Source organism: Bicyclus anynana, chromosome 13 (genome assembly GCF_947172395.1).
Source record: "Bicyclus anynana chromosome 13, ilBicAnyn1.1, whole genome shotgun sequence".
Lineage (NCBI taxonomy): Eukaryota > Metazoa > Arthropoda > Insecta > Lepidoptera > Nymphalidae > Bicyclus > Bicyclus anynana.
The window spans coordinates 16,904,382-16,921,609 of record NC_069095.1 but is presented as its reverse complement, the minus strand read 5'-3'; the positions used below and the strand labels follow the sequence as shown (position 1 = coordinate 16,921,609).

The 17,228-nt window shown below is 35.2% G+C and overlaps 1 protein-coding gene across 1 annotated transcript in view; it reads right to left on the bottom strand.

Annotated features, from left to right (window-relative positions):
* Positions 1–17,228, bottom strand: part of LOC128198658 (spondin-2-like) — a gene marked incomplete at its 3' end in the record, with an annotated part of 57,290 nt that overhangs the window by 26,137 nt on the left and 13,925 nt on the right.

Sequence of the window (17,228 nt, the reverse complement as noted above, 5' to 3'; positions counted from 1 at the left end):
ATGAGTAATAGGGATTATTTACACTTACTAGGCAAATAAATTATAAAAATTTTGAACATCGTTTTCGAAAATCGAAAATAGTCTTTTGAGGCGTATTCACACAGCATGTAGTTGTGATAAATGGATATCGGATGATATGATGATGATGACTTTAATCAAGGTCATTCCTGACTTGAATACATTCTTGTCAGAAAATATTATTTCGATGGTCCCAATATAATTATACCAATTAAAACAGCATTTGAATATCGACTTGTATATTCAGAATTGGTATGACGAATGTAATGAATAGTGACTATTAACATGACAGTGACAGTGTCACATAGAAGTGAAGTTGGTGACGTTGACAATGACTTTGACGTTTGATATTACATATTTATAAGGACAGATTATACTCACAACAACAAAGTTTAACCATATTCAAGTACTTAACTTCATTGTAATTGACACTGCATACAAATATAACAGTAATATTACTACAAAACACGTTGTATTAATGATAGAGATACCTCCATTTGCCAAATGTATTCAAGCGTAATAGCTTCATAACAACGTTAACTGATATTTCTTGTACCTGAATTCGCATTCACCTCATGAATTTACTGTTTTATTTGGATCGTGCCGCGATGCAAGAACCAGCTCATGACTAAGGGCCCCGTATGGGTTCGAAACTAGTCGGGCATACTCCGACGTAATATCACGTGAGTTTTAGCCGTGTTTCATAATCAATTAATTTACTGTTATTATCCCTACTAATATTATAAATGCGAAATTAACTCTGTCTGTCTGTTACGCTTTCCCGCTTAAACCTCTCAACCGATTTTGATGAAATTTGGCACAGACAATCTTTAGACCCTGAGAAAGGACATAGGCTACCTTTTATTGCGAAAACAAGATGAAGGGGTAGGGTAGAGGTAGCTGAAAGTTTACATCAAGTTTGACGCGGACGAAGTCGCGGGCGTCCGCTAGTATACTATAATAACACTACTACTAATAACTATACCTACTGATCACTTTAACAACATACTCTTGTTGCAAAAATAAAGGGGTGAAATGTGATGAAAGTTTGTATTTTTGTACTAACTTGCATTTAAATGTATAATTATATTCACGAAATAGACTTAAACTATCTCATAGATAAAAACTTTTGTGAATATTCACATTAAAGTTTAAATTCCAGAATGAAAACTTATATTAAAAACATTGAGTTACTATTTACTAGAGAAGCTATTCCAAACAGAAGTCATGTCGCCTAGCTGATAACCACTACTTAGATGGTTCGTTCCCCGCCCCGTTGGTCTATTGCCGTACCTACTCCTAATATAGTCTTACCCGACTAGTTGGAGGGGAATAAGAATATTGGTCATATAAAAGATACGGCAAATATTCTTTTTCTTATGCTATAACATTAGTTGAGTTGAGTCTACCCATACTGTTAAAATATCCAGCGCTAGACCGCTTACAATATATTGTTTACTTAATTATTTTAGTTCTTAAATATTGTATTATGTAATAATAACCAGTGTACAGTAAAACCAACTGTGGTTTGTGTTGCACTATGGTTAGGATTAATTGAAATGTGTTTTTTGTAGAATAATAAATAAATAAATAAAAAAAAAAAACTTGCGACCATACCGTCGTAAGTACGTATACATGTTTCGCTCAACGTAGTTAGTAAGCTAGCCAGAATCTGTTAAGTGTGGCGATATCGCCGCAGTTGACCAGAGCGCAATAGTGAGTGGTGTCTTCTCTAGTAACACAGTAACTTAATGATGAAAATCCGATTTTCATACAAAGTTTTGAGCATCAGCTAGTAATTATAATTTAGCTTTACATTACCTCAATTTCGGTTGACTATATAAATCCCCCATTAAATATACATAACGGTGATAACCTTCATTACCGGAATATGAAAGGGTTATGGATTGTTTTGGCAGTATAATGTTGTTTTGATAAAAGGAAATAGGTAGAAGGCACCCTTTAGGAAGACCTTTGAATAATATTGATGTACATTAATTTTGTATTAATATGTTTTATGTTGATTTACGTGAAAGCCAAAGAAACAACTTATCGATTTTGGGGAACGATCGTAGGTATTATCTATGTGCAAATAAATAAAATTTAAGTGTCTGTTTGCAGTTTTTAATTGCTAGCTTTTGACGCCATGGTCATGAAACTATATACCAACAGTACTTGTTAAAAAAAACCATATACCTATAAAATTTTGGCCCGTCTGTCTATCTGTTTGTTCCAGCTAATCTCTGAAAAGCTGTACCGATACTGACGGAACCATCACTGGCAGATGTTATATGGATAAATATAGGCTATATTTTATGGTATTGTTAAGTACCTGCCGTGTATACTTTCATATGCGTTTTTTAAGTGTTAATTTAAAATTACAAACAGACACTTCAATTTATTTGTATAGATGCAAGTATTTGTATTTCCCTATTTCCGGCGTATATGCTAAACCAAGAAGATATTAGAACAAATAATAGATCAAAGACTCAGGTAAGACATAGGTTAGTGTCCATAACTGAATAGGCTAGTTGACATTTTAAAGGGTCTAAAATCGTTCTACTAGATTTAAAAAAAATCATATTTTTCGAGACATAAATACGTAATAACTACCGTATTTCCGTATCTGTTGATTTTCAACACATTCTAAGACCACGCGAACGAAGTCACGGCCGTCCAGTAGAGCATTCATTCACCATCAAATTCCACCAATGTATTCACGCATGAGACGTTGATAATAATTATAATATCCGGATAACGGATTCACGAGACGATGGTTCTGGTAATTGGGTTAAATGTAAATCAATAATTCGACGATATTAGTTCATTTGGGAAGTAATATCTTACTAATAATATTGGAAATATGTGGCATTATTTCCTAAAACCCATTTTCGAATTGATAAATGATTAAAGCTTGGCAAGTTCGTTGATGACACTCCCATGATATGCGGGCGACGGGGTGGGAAGGACTGCGCGGGTGTGAAGTCGTACGCTCGGGGCAGAGGGAAGGACTGCGCGGGTTTGAAGTCGGGCGTGCGGGAGCATCGGGAGTGTTACGAACGAACTTGCCAAGCTATAGCAGACGCCCTGCGATTTCACGCGTTTCGTGAACGTTCCTTTCTTCTTTCACCTCGCATAATCCCGTTACACGGGGTCTGCTTTCCCAATCAATCGGCCCGCACGCACGATTTCACACCCGCGCAGTCTTTTTCCTCCTCGCCCGCCTACTTTAATTTAATTTGTCGGCTATTGATTCCATTTTATATAAACCCCTTATAAGGGTATTTATTTTATCTTCTATAGTGACTCCTCCGGACCAGCCAAGCATACGCATTTCAGCCACATGAAGTTTGTTGTGACTTCTTTATGGACCGCACTTCACTGCCATATAACAGAGCTGGACGAACTGCCGACCATTCCCATAGGAATATGGAGATAAAATTTAGCCTATGCTGTACATACGATGCCCTGCGATTTCACGCGTTTAGTGACAATTCCCGTGGTAATACGGGGATAATCTATAATCTATGCTACTTGATTAAGATGTGGCTAAGGTGAGGGATTTTTTAATCGCTTATATAGTTCCATTATGGTCCTATTGTTAACTAATTAATAAACGAAAAATAAAATTTCAATAACATTCGTTTGAATAACTTTCTAGTTTTTTGTTGAAATAATTTACTTGATTTCATTGATGTTATATGGAAAACTAAAATGTACTTAGATTATAATGTTCATACAATAGCCATACAACCCCATAAAACGAATAGAAATTCTTTAAAAAATTGAGACCGTACATACGAAAGGGACAAATATAGAACCTAATTTTATAACTCGATTAAAAATGTAAGGGATGTTGCCAAAATTAATACGTTGGTCAAATGTTAAGAATAACAAATATTTTAAAAGCTTTCCATTGTACGCACTCTGGCCGGGAAAATTTATCATTCCACGTTGACAGAGCATTATGGGATTAATTAAGAGGATATTAGAGCTTAATTTTGTGTGCGTTGCGGAACGGCCTACATTTGAATTGAGACTCTAAATTCGGATGGCGTATAATTTAGGCGAAAATTGATAGAATATTAAAAGGTTCCCTGTGTTTGACGTACGGTAATGACTAGTTCACTGCATAATGCGTTATATTAGTGACTAGCTGACGCCGCGCGGTTTCACCCGCGTGCTGCCCGTTCCCGTAGGAATATGGGGATAATATATAGCCTATAGCCTTCGTCGATAAATGAGCTATTTAACACTGAAAGAATTGGCACCGGCTTGGCACCGGCTTCAAACTGATCAGAAGATAGCACATAGGTATGTTATTTTTTGCTTTTTAGTTAAAGTTAGTTTTTGAGTTGGAAGTCGGTTGAATTTTTTTTATTAAAATTTTTATATCCAATAATTACGGCACACCCTGTAAACGGAAATTACTCCTATTAAAACAAAGTATATTAGTCGTTTAGAGGCATAGAATACTTAAGAAGATAGGTATTACAAGTCCTATTCAAGCGAAAAGTAAGTAGGCACATCTGCTTAGACTTGGAAGTTGGTACAATGAATTATTTAAACTTCATTAGACTCTATGTAGATGAAATTCAGAAACTTGAAGTAGTTTAATACCGTATATTTATGAATAGAATACTAAACTTCGGTTGTATTTCCCTAGGAGTGCGGCTTTGCCTTGGAAATATGGCTCAGTGGTTTTAATTAAATTACTTTGTAATGCGACGTAGAATAGTCATTTTAGGTTAAGCCAACTGCCTTATTGTTAATATGCTTAGTTAAAGAGACAGGTGTCATTTCCTTTGGTGCACAATTTTATTATGTATCGCTGATTCTTAACATATATGTGTTTTAGATAATTATGTATGTATAAGTTTAATTTTAAATTCCAATAAGCTATAATCTTTGTTTTATTAAAACTAGTCGAGTATACTAACGTAACAAACATGTATTTTAAAATCTACCCGCATTTTTTTGCAATTATTTATTTTGATTTTTTGTATGTAGGATTTAAGTCTAATTAGTATGTACACACGTGAAACCTAAGTCAGATAATTGTATTTCTCATTTGAGAAAATAAAGATCTTAAACCAGAGATATTTTTATCGTGTATTATACGTCCTTGTTATTTTTAAAGTATTTGTTTGTAACTAATAAAACTCAATAGAACCCAGAGAGAGACGAATATCTTAGCGTTCCATGGATTGGAGAAAAACTCCGAGCAGAATTCTGGACTTGTGACCAACGGGTGTAGGGTTAAAAGCATTTCATTGACCATCGATTAATCAGGTGCAGAATCTAGGATTGATTAAGCCTTACCTACTAGAGGCATTGCATATTGAGCCTGCTTTGATGAAGTTAATTTGTCTTTTATTTGTAGTCAATCTTTTTTTAGCTTTTGCTACTGAAAAGCGTAAACTTACGAAGCTTTAATTTAAGAATAGCCGAAACATTGTCATTCGAAGAGCCGATGGACGTTGGGGTCCCAAAGTGCTGGAATGGCGACCCCGCACTAGTAAGCGCAGTGTTGGCCGACCCCCCACCAGGTGGACTGACGACATCAAGCGAGTCGCAGGGATTCGCTGGATGCAGATGGCTCAATATCGTGATGTTTGGAAGTCCCTACAAAAGGCCTATGTCCTGCAGTGGACGTCCATCGGCTGAGATGATGATGATGATGAGCCGAAACATTGTAACAAAGTTCACCAGGTCAGCAAGTGACTTAATATTAGCTCCAGGGTTTTAGGCACAAGACGTTCTGGGTTCGATTCTTTTTTAAGTATTTAACGCTTATTATAAGCAAAGGTGAAATACAGCAAAGTACAAATAGAGCAACACATTCACGGACAAGACCATCCTTGACACAAAGTACTTCTAATAAACTTTGTGCAGCAGGGTACAAATAAAGCTACTACTACTTGAGAAAAGTACAAGACCATCTTTGACCTATAGAACTCTACTAATAAACTCTGTGCTTACTCTTATGTTGCACATTAGTTGGACTTCATTTCATAATTATAAGTACACAAGCGGACGCCCGCGACTTCGTCCGCATGGAATTAAAATATGCTGTCGCGACACTTTTTGTAGAAAATGATGCGTTCTGCAAAGTTGTAGTACATTATTTTATTCTAACATCAATAGTCTTTGCAGCGCACGCCATGTAAACGATATTTTACATTATTGGAGTATCAGGAAATCCCTAATTTATTTGAAAATATAATATAGCCTATAGCTTTCCTCGATAAATGGGCTAAAAACTTTCAGTGATAGACACTGATATATATAGATGACATAGATATTTTTCAAAACGGACTAGTAGTTCCTGATATTAGCGCGTTCAATCAATCAAACAAACAAACTCTTCAGCTTTATAATATTAGTATAGATAAAATACTAAAGTTCACAACAAATCCATAGAATGTAAACCTCAAAACAACATTAACAAGAGACACAAACATTGTAAGTTAATGAAAAGCTGGCAACAACCGACAGCCTTGTAACAAATTGGTATAAGAAACAATTTAGGATCGTTAATAAAACTACACAGCCGCTGCGAGCATTACCCACCGTCCATCATTTGTACGTAAAAGCATTGTCATGTTCAGAACAATACCAATTAGACTTGGCTAGTTATCGATGGTTTTGTGCCTGTTTTCTGTCCGCGTGCCACTGTCATATCCTTTCTCCGTCATGATAAATGAGGATAATGCTATCGGGATAATAGAACCGTGGTCCGTATTGGTTGCAATGGTATGAAATACGATGTCTTATAGTATTTTTTTTTATCGAGAAAGAATACTTAACAAATTATGCCCAAGTGATGATAAGAATACTGGCTGTATTTCCGCGCTGGACAGCCAGGTCCTTTGCGCAAAAAATTAACTAAACCTTCTGTAGTCAAGTTAAGAATTTTTCAGTAAAATTCAGTGAGTAATATGGTAGTGCTACATGTCTCGGACAGCACATATGCCGTAGGTGCCGGTCATAATCATTAACATCTGTGGTCGTTAACTAATTTAACATTAACACCCAAATCCCGCCATTTCGCATTTGAGCAGCGTTGTGGGTAACCACCATATCCCCTCTCCTAAAAAAATAAAGGCCTAGCCGTATAATGGGCTGTTAAAATAGGGTGATAATCATGATGTCACATATTTTGTTACCTCACAATCACCTTTCATACATTTAACTAGTAGACGCTTGCGACTTCGTCCGCCTTTTGACCTCCTTAATCTAGTCGTCTCGCAAAATCCCTTCTTAGCAGATGTTTAGTAACTATTAACTACCTCCCTGCCAAATTTCATATTTCACAACCAAGCAGTTTTCGAAATTTCGTGATGAGTGTGTGACCTTTCTTTCATATTATTTAGATTACTGAAGTGTATAATTTAATTAGCTATCGTCCATCATTTCCTTCGTAAAAACTTTATGTTGTTGGTACAATAATTCCAATATTATTTCCCCAGTTATAGTGGTTTTGTGACTATTCTATCGCACGTTACTGTCACAGCTCGCTGCCTTATGCCTTCGTGATAAATGAAGGAGATTATATTTGTCGGCTTATTCCTATCCCAAAATATCATTTACTTATTTTTCTTTATTTATTTCATTGATAACAATATATGGAATAAAATGTTTGGTATACTTTTTTTTATTCTTTACAAGTTAGCCCTTGACTCCAATCTTACCTGATGGTAAGTGATGATGCAGTCTAAAATAGAAGCGGGCTAACTTGTTAGGAGGAGGATGAAAATCCACACCCCTTTCGGTATCTACACGACCGTACCGGAACGCTAAATGGCGGTAGGAACGTCTATGCCGGTAGGCTGGTAACTAGCCACGGTCGAAGCCTCCCACAAGCCAGACCTGGACAAATTAAGAAAATCTCAATCTGCCCAGCCGGAGATCGAACCCAGGACCTCCGTCTTGTAAATCCACCGCGCATACCACTGCGCCACGGAGTCAAAACGTAACTGTTAAATTGTAAAATACGTAAATTTATAATCTCACTCGGGATATTGTAATCTGTCGATTTATTGTGAACTGAACACACTGATTACAATTTAACGTGTTATTTTTCGGTATATTTTAATCTATCGAAGTGAAACCGTTAAATTTTCAATCAGGATGAATTTACCATAGAGTTACTAAATTTAACAGCGGGCATAATAAAAATAGTAAAAAATTACAATGGAAAAATCAAAGAAAAAAGAAAATCGGAGGGGTGGCCAGGTGGTCTTAATTTTTTTAAACACCGTTCTTCCACGGCGGACTCATTACCTAGAGGTGGTGGTTTGATTCCCGCCTTTTGTACTATTGTCGTATCCACTCCTAGCACACTTCTCTGACTAGTTGGAGGGGAATGGGTATATCTATACTAATATTATAAAGCTGAAGAGTTTGTTTGTTTGATTTAATGCGCTAATCTCAGGAACTACTGGCCCAATTTGAAAAATTTTTTCATTGTTAGATAGCCCATTTATCGAGGATGGCTATAGATTATATATTATCCCCATATTTCTACGGGAACGAGAACCACGTGGGTGAAACCGCGCGGCGTTAGCTAGTTGTTCATATTTAAAAAATACAGGCAATATTAAAAAATTGATATTAATTTATTATGAGCATTTAACATATTTTTTTTTATTTAAACACTGAAAAAAAATCGGTGACAAATGAATCAAGCTAGAAAAAAAAACACACCCTAATACATTCGGAGCTGTAAGCAATTCATTCAACTGTGAGTTTTCCTATGAATAAATTACAAATGTACAAACAACTGTTGAATCGTGTCCGAGTTTCGATAATGTACTCAATTACTTTGCAGTTAAGGTTCATTATCACACGTGTGTGGAAACTAGGGCATTATTTTCCCGTATTACAAATATGTCCCATTGTTATTGGAGGCTAACGATTAGATGGTGTGCCGCGGGCTCGTGAAAATTGATGGCGATGTTACATACCAATTTACAATCAATAGTATTATGGTTTTCATTGTGGTCCAGTGGTTAGCGTATGCAACAAGCAAAAATTACAGAAAGACATAATTATCTTCCTAACCTTTTTCTTCCAGCACAAAGATTAATTTAAAAAAGTAAAGATCATAAAAATTGGTCAAGCAGATCTTAGATTTTAAATGGAATCGTTTACCCAACTTTGTTTAATTTTTAATTAATTTCTTTTGATTTTACTTATTTCAAAGACAAATTATGTGCAAAATCTTTTATTAAAATTAAAATATTCAATTGTAATTATAACAAAATTTGTATACTATCTCGTCATATAATCAATATCAAAACTAAAATGGACGATAATGACCTTCTAAGATTATATTCCGCGATTCTAGTGTGTTCCTTGCTAAGAATGTAACTTTCCAATCAAATAATTTTCGAAACCGTTTAGATTAAAGAATTATAATTATAACCAAAAGGCCTAAGAAATAGCATAAACATCGCTTTTTGTTTTTTTGTGATTGTTTAAGTACCGTAGGCGTAACGAATTGAAACAACGCATCTAGTGCTACGCGCTACTACATAACTGTTTCAATTCCTTAGAAATTCGCGTTTACGCTTACGCGATTGTCACAGTATAAAAACATTGAAAACTCCCACTAAGCATACTGGTCTCTTTCGTTGCGTTGTGATAAAACTAAAAGAGAAAACCGTTTTCAAAATGTTTTTACAAGTAAGTTTTAAATTAACTTGAATTTACGAGAAGTAAACCAAAATGATTAAATACTCGACTCTCAACTCTCGACCACAGTGATAAATTCGGTATTTCCAGTACTATCTGCATGACAAAGTTCGGCACGCTTTATCCGCCGCCATTTTTCTGCCTGCCCCAGTTGAGCTGGAAGTTTGAACTTGTAAAGTTCCCGAGTGCAATAATCCCTCAATTTCTCTCGCCTAACAAAAGAATTGAAAAATTGAACTTTCCAAACTTGTGAAAGTAGGCTGGAGTACGCTGATGTTCCTAAGTATATTTATATTCTACGAAGATTAAGACTTTACGGCAATTTTTAATACTAATTTATACACCTACCTTCAAATAATCTAAAGGAGTACCTTTCGAGCCCCTGCTCACTGACAACTTTTAGTTGGCCGACTAAATTGCCAGTGAGCGGCCACCCTTACTCTGTTTGTAAGTTGCCTAGCAACATTTTTACCCGACTGCAAGGAGTTATGTTACAATATGGGTATCAAATTTTATGAGGATTTTAAAATAGTATATTATGGCCATATTAAAAACCTACAATTAGAAAAACGTTATTTATTAATCGCTATACTAAATACGCGAGGCGGATGACTAGGTGCGAGCAGGAATCAGGAAGCAGGAAAAGCAGCTACACCCCATTAATTAGATGAAAATTCATACATTTTTAGCTTCCTTACATTAAAAGTGACATTTTTCAATATATGGATTACCTACTCGTAAAAACATAAACGCACAAATAACAAAGATATTTTTAATTTTGTTGGATCATACAAGTCTGACGATCAGCGAAGCTACGACGTCATTAATTCGTGCCATTTTGTTACTTTTAGGAAATTACTTTACTATAAGCATACTCTTAATTTACATACAATTAAAAAAAAACTGTCATCATCCCTATTTGCCATTTACGACCGTTGGTGGTCGTTGCCGCAAATCTGGTCGCAGCCCAACCATAGATTTTGCAACCACGGCCAATGACTAGTGATCGAAGCCGTTAAGGCTCGTGCCCGAGGTACCTTAGAAAGTCTCCTTGAAATAAATGATTCGATTTAACATTTTGACGTTTGATTTCCGAATTGCACAACTGCTTTCACAAAGTTTCATTTACAAAAATTACTAGCAGGCCTTTGTTACGCAACAAAGCTATTTTGTTTGCAATGTTAATAATTTATTAAAAGCTCTTTCGGTATCCCTGACAAAGGCTGTTTAAAGACAAAGCCCGCCGACCTCCGGGCGAACGTTGCGGTAACAAAATAACTAACGCCAACCGTTTGTGGTTTACGCGCTTTTGATCCTGTATTTTTATCTCGTATTTTAAAATTTTAAATACAGATATAGTCTAGGAGATGGTGAAGAAGTCGACTTATTTGTAATAACAGGTAAAATTTTTCACGCCTTTGGCTTTTGATCCGCATTTATTAATAATACATAATTGTATGCATTTTGATCCCTTTTATATGTTGGAGTTTTATACTAGCGGACGCCCGCGACTTCGTCCGCCCTTAGACCTCCTTAATCCGGCTCTCTTGCAAAATCCGTTATTAGTGGATGTCTACTAACTGTAAACTACCTTCCTGCTTTCATCTTTGTACGTCTTTAGTACGTACGGTTTTAGGGATTTCTTGATGAGTGACATTTCGCATTTATAACTATGAGTTTACATTTTAATAACAAATACAGTATATATGAAAGTGAGTCAATTTACTAAGTCTAAATTACTACACAATTAATGATTTTCTTAATAATAGTGACACTTGGAGGACATTGAATGAGCTTCACACATTAAGTAGATAATTAAGTAAAAAATAAATAGTTAGTTAATTTATGATTTTTCAAAAGAACCCGGCAAAGGCAAAGGCAGAACCTTTCCGGACCAGCGGTGGAGTCTTGCTCAAATTTCTTGTAAGCTAAGCCTACTTGAAATAAATGAAATTATTATAATTACCTATCTAAAATATAAAAAAAATATATTTTAATTAAATACAGAACGTACACCGTCTCGTAGAGTTTAATAATAGCTACGTAGGTATCGTTAACTAGCTCTTTTACATGCAACGGTTGTAACTCTATCAATAAGAGTGCTTTCAGCTTCAAAAGGTGCAGACAAAATGTACACCCGACCGCACACAATCGCACCGTTACACTGACACTTATGTCAATTGACATAAAGGTGATATTAATATACTTGTGTTTGTTGCCTTTCGTAAATAGACACATCGAAGCCACCGACAGTGGTGACCTAGTTTCAGTCTATTTCAGAACGGGAGTGTATCGGGATTTCTACGATGCTTCTTTGCCGATAGACACCAGGGAGATTTCGGTCTCAGAGCTTGGAAATTAAAAATGTCTTGAGTAGGTATACCTATTGGCTATCGCATACTAGCGGACTGCATGAAGTTAATTTCAGTTTTGACCAGAGTGCCTAGTGGGAGTTTACAATGTTTTCATACTGTGAGAATCGCGTAAACGTAAACGCGAATTTCTAAGGATTTTAAATAGTTGTGCATTAGTGTCACTAGATGGTTCTGTCATCGTCACAGTATGAAACTCCCACTAGGCACTCGGTAAGCAATATCACTACATTGAAACTAATACAAGAAAGAGGTAAAGTTTGTAGTATTGTAGGTTTGTAAGTTTGTAGTATTCTAGGGGTTTGGTAGGTACCGCTAGAAAGCCACGTTATGTGTAAGTGTCATAGGCTATATTTTATTCCTGTATTGTCACGGGAATGGGAACCGTGTGTGTGTGTGTGTGTGCGTCGGCTAATAGCTGTTTAAATGCAAGTGTCTGTCAAAATAACTGTGATTACGGCTATTTACACCGTACTAAAACACAAACAAACTTTTTTTAAACAAACTTCGATAAATGTTTACACCTATCTACCTTGGATAAAAATATTAGTGGAAAAATGTCGCAAAAATTAATATTACTTGAGTTTACCTACCTAGGTACTATATAATACTAAAAGCTTATAAATAAGTCATATTAATAACTAAAGAAAACCCGCGACTTGCCTTGCCTGTATGTTACTCAATAACCATCTCAATCTTCTAGTGAATGACCCGTTAAAATCGGTGCATCCGAACTGGGATTAGTCCGGACCAATAGACCGACAGACAAACAAGTGATCTTATTTCTGATATCGGGTTCTGATTTATTTTCTTTAGATGTGTCACGGAACCCTATAAATGAAAAATTCAGCAAGGCCGAATCGTAAATAATTTACTAGAGCAATTTTACTATCCAGCAGACGGAGCATTGAAAGAAAGTGTATGAACATAAAAGCGCCTACGCCTTACAGCGCGAGACGCTTCAATTGTCTGAAAGCGCTTTATTGTTTGCATTGAACGTGAGAAGAATACAACGACACTTGATGCGTTATATTATTTAATGTTTGTCATTTAAAAGATTCCCAAGTGAAAGCGCTTTAAATCTTAGCTTTTTATGCTATATAGCCTAATGCTTGGCTACTCAAATGCGTAGTAAGCGAAAATGCAGTTTATGATGAAATTACGCGTACCTTAGTGTCTATACACTCTTGAATTGATACCCATATTGTAGGTGGTAGAGAAACCGAAGACTGGAAGAGTATATCACATCTCAACAGAGCAAATATATATAACGAGGAAATAAAATGTATTATTTCCAACTATGGAATAAGAAAAGATTAGCGTACTGTTACATTCCTCAATTTTATATTGATAACACAGAGCTGCGATACAGATATAAATGATCAGTCAGCAATATATTTACTATAAATACCGTAGCTCTGTCTCTAACATTCAGTCGTTCTGGTAATTAGCCGAATTGCTGTTTAGCTACAGCTAGTTTCTGCCTGCCAATCTGGACTAGTAGAAAGACGAAGGCCCTGACAAACATTAGTCGCCTATAGACCCTTTGGAGGTCGCGAAACATAAAGTGATTTAAAGTAAACTTGGAGTGTAATGTTGTTGTCTTGTGAAAAATAAGGAGATTTTTTTTAAAACACCGACAGGCCGAGACTTACTTACGTTCGGAACTAAGAAGTAAGACTATGTTAGTATACATTGCGATGCCTAGTTTTCCTAAAGCAAAAAAGGAAATTGGTCAAAAACCTTAGCACACTAACTGAAATAAATTTTGAACAGAATCTTTCGGTGAAGTTCCAAATAGTTTTAAACTTTTGACTTGACTTAAAGTCAAATGGAACTTTTCAATTCGTGTTTAGAAATATACCATTGACCTCTGAGGCAGCTAGTAAAGCTGAGTCTACATTTCATCAAAGGTTCGAGCCTAAAATACATCAGCGCTTTATTCGCGTACGTTTTACAGCGCGAGTCACTTTCAATTTCGTCTAAAAGCGCTTTATTGTTTACGTCAAACGTGACACGAATATATCGCTGTTAGAAATACGAATACCTACATTTGTGGTACGAATATTTATTTGAATACGTTGAATATATTCATAGTTAAAATAACTGTATGTGAAATGAAAATATTAATAGTATGTAAAATTACTTTATAAGGAATAATAATAAAATACTAAGTATGTTTGTTCACATTTGATTACAATAACACTAGGTACCTATTTGTATTTTTTTTATGGTATTAATTTGTGGATTTTCGATTTACTGATTTATTAGTGTCATCAAGATTGGATATTGTTCCATGAACCTATGTTTAGATAGAAGTACATAGTAAGAATTCAATTTCAGATGTTCTTGGGTTAACACAATCTTTTGCAATTGTGTGCGAAAGCACTCCCTTGATCCAGTCATAAGGTGACAAGTTAAATTGAAAGGTTTAGTAAGAGTTCAGACATAATCTCCATGCCGATTTTCCCATTCCTTAACCTTAATCTATACATATACTTTTAGAAACAGCTTGGAAAGTATTTCCAGCAGTATAATTCACTAACTTTGACATTTGATAATTGATATATATACGAAATTGATGTTACAAATATCATCCGGTGTCTACTGGTGGATATCATACAATAGGTACATGACATTTCTCAATAGATTTGATGTTTATTTTAATAGTTTGGTAATAAAGACCAAATAACAAAGGCCAGCAGATGTGAAAGAAAGACAGGACACACTTACTTGATACTGGTTTTTACTGATACTATTGAATGTCCAAGCAATTCCGATCACGCACATAGTCAGACGAGACGAGATCAGACGAGATTCACTTAGGATGAGTGACGCGAACTTCCAAGCCAATTTGTCAGCTCATACATTAGACAAATACCCATTATATAGACTTGTATCTCGTATTATCACCTACGCACTTACTTTTGATGTTGTAAATAATTAAAAATGGCAGCCACTTTCGCAAATTTCGACAAAGTTTAAAGTGCTCAATTTTTGTGATTGCTATCCAATATCCATCCAATAAAAGCGATCGATTTTGAAAGAGAATTGGTCCTACGACAAAAGGGCTTAAAATGGCAGCTTCTTTTTAGCATTTTTGTATGTTTCTATATTTAGAGTTATTTTGAACGAATTAACTATACCGAATGACAAAAAAGTTACAATTTTGAGTTTTTTAAAAGCATTTAATAGTTAGAGCACTCTAATTTTTCATGATAACAAGAACTTTTTTTAGAATTCTTCAGTTTTAAAGTTTACAAATCATTTTTAGGGAGGTAAGTAAACTGGGGCTGACATTCTCTAGGAGTATCGATTTTATATATTAAATGGGAACTTCTAAATTTGGATCACACATATTCATAAAGCCTATACCTATATATATGAGATAAAAAGATTAATTTGCGATACAAGATTCTATATTCCCAGATAGGCAAGCTTGGTTTTATTAAGGTAAAATGTAAGAATCTATAAAACTATGCCGATGAAGTCATGGATATCTATAAAGTCTAGACATAGAGTAAACTGTCAAGGTGACCCTCATATATCCGAACTAACTAAGGAAGTTACTATCGGTGTGTATTTATTCATTTACTGCGTAAAGTTATTAAGGGTTAAGGGAAATGGATGGCAAGGATCGCTTCGCCTTCATAATTAACTTAAAGGACGTCTTGCGAACTACAACGTATTGTAATAGAGTTTAGTGTAAGACCTCTTACACTAAATTTCATTTTGTTGTTAAATTAAATTGCTAGCGAAAATTCCTGTCACAAATAGCTTTCAAGCTATTGTCGGATCTTGGGTCGGGTTGCTAAAATAGTATCATAGAGTTTTCTTTCAAATATCCTTAGTAGCAAGCGTGCTAGAGATGGGATATCGAAATACTAGCTGACGCCGCGCGGTAACATTCGCGTGGTTCTCGTTCCCGTAAAAATACGGGGATAATATATAGCCTATAGCCTTCCTCGATAAATGGGCTATCTAACACTGGAAGAATTTTTTAAATCGGCCCAGTAGTTCCTGAGATTAGCGCGTTCAATCAAACAAACAAACAAATTCTTCAGCTTTACATACAGAAGTTTAAATACAGAAGTATATATAAGGTCTACATACAAATATAAGGATAAGATATAAAGAATAAGAGTGTACCAGTCTACATAGAAATACATATCCTACTAAGCATATCCTACTAATTTTATAAACGCGAAAGTTTGTATAGATATTTGTTTGGATGTTTGTTACTCTTTAACGCCACTACGACTGAAGCGATTTGGCTGAAATTTGGAATGGAAATATATTTTACTCTGGATTAACACATTTTTATCCCGAAAAAATCCATGGTTTCCCGAGATTTGCGACAACTGATGATTTTTATAATATGAATGTTTGTTACTCTTTCACACCTCGACTACTGAACCGAATTAGCTGAAATTTGGTATTGACACATATTATAGCCAGGATTAACACATAGGCTACTTTTTATCCAAGGAAAAATCCATGGTTCCCGAGGGATTTGTGAAAAGCTAAATTCCACGCGGACGAAATCACGGGCGTCCGCTAGTATAAGGATAAAATATAAGGTTATAATTAACTAAGGACAGATTTGATAGGTACTTAGTAATCTAAGCATCAACATAAAGTTAAAATTCATTTATTTTAGATAGTTTACAAGCACTTTTGAAACGTTAGGTAATATATGCTAACAACTACTCGCTTACTACTTACATAATATTTTTTTTAATAATGAATTTTGCCTTTTTAATTACGCTTTAAAATAAACAACTCACAGAAGTAGCTAAGACTCGACTAAGAGTTACATCGTTTGATAAATATAGACATAGAATATTATTATTTAGCTTTTCAATTTGTACCCGAAACTTTCATACAAATAACGAAATTCCGGCTTCGTTTGATGTTCCCCTCGAATAAGATTAAAAAATACCTATATCTGGGAAGAAACTCCACTTCTACCTCAAGAGATACGGGACCCTTGAGATCTTTCTATTAGGGTTGCCAGATTTAGCATCAAGACCAAATAATAATTTAAAATGAATTTATTTTCAACTGGTCAATCTCAACTTGAGATTAGTATAAATATTGCACAAGTGTGTGCTTTTTTTTTTCCACCATTCTCTTGGT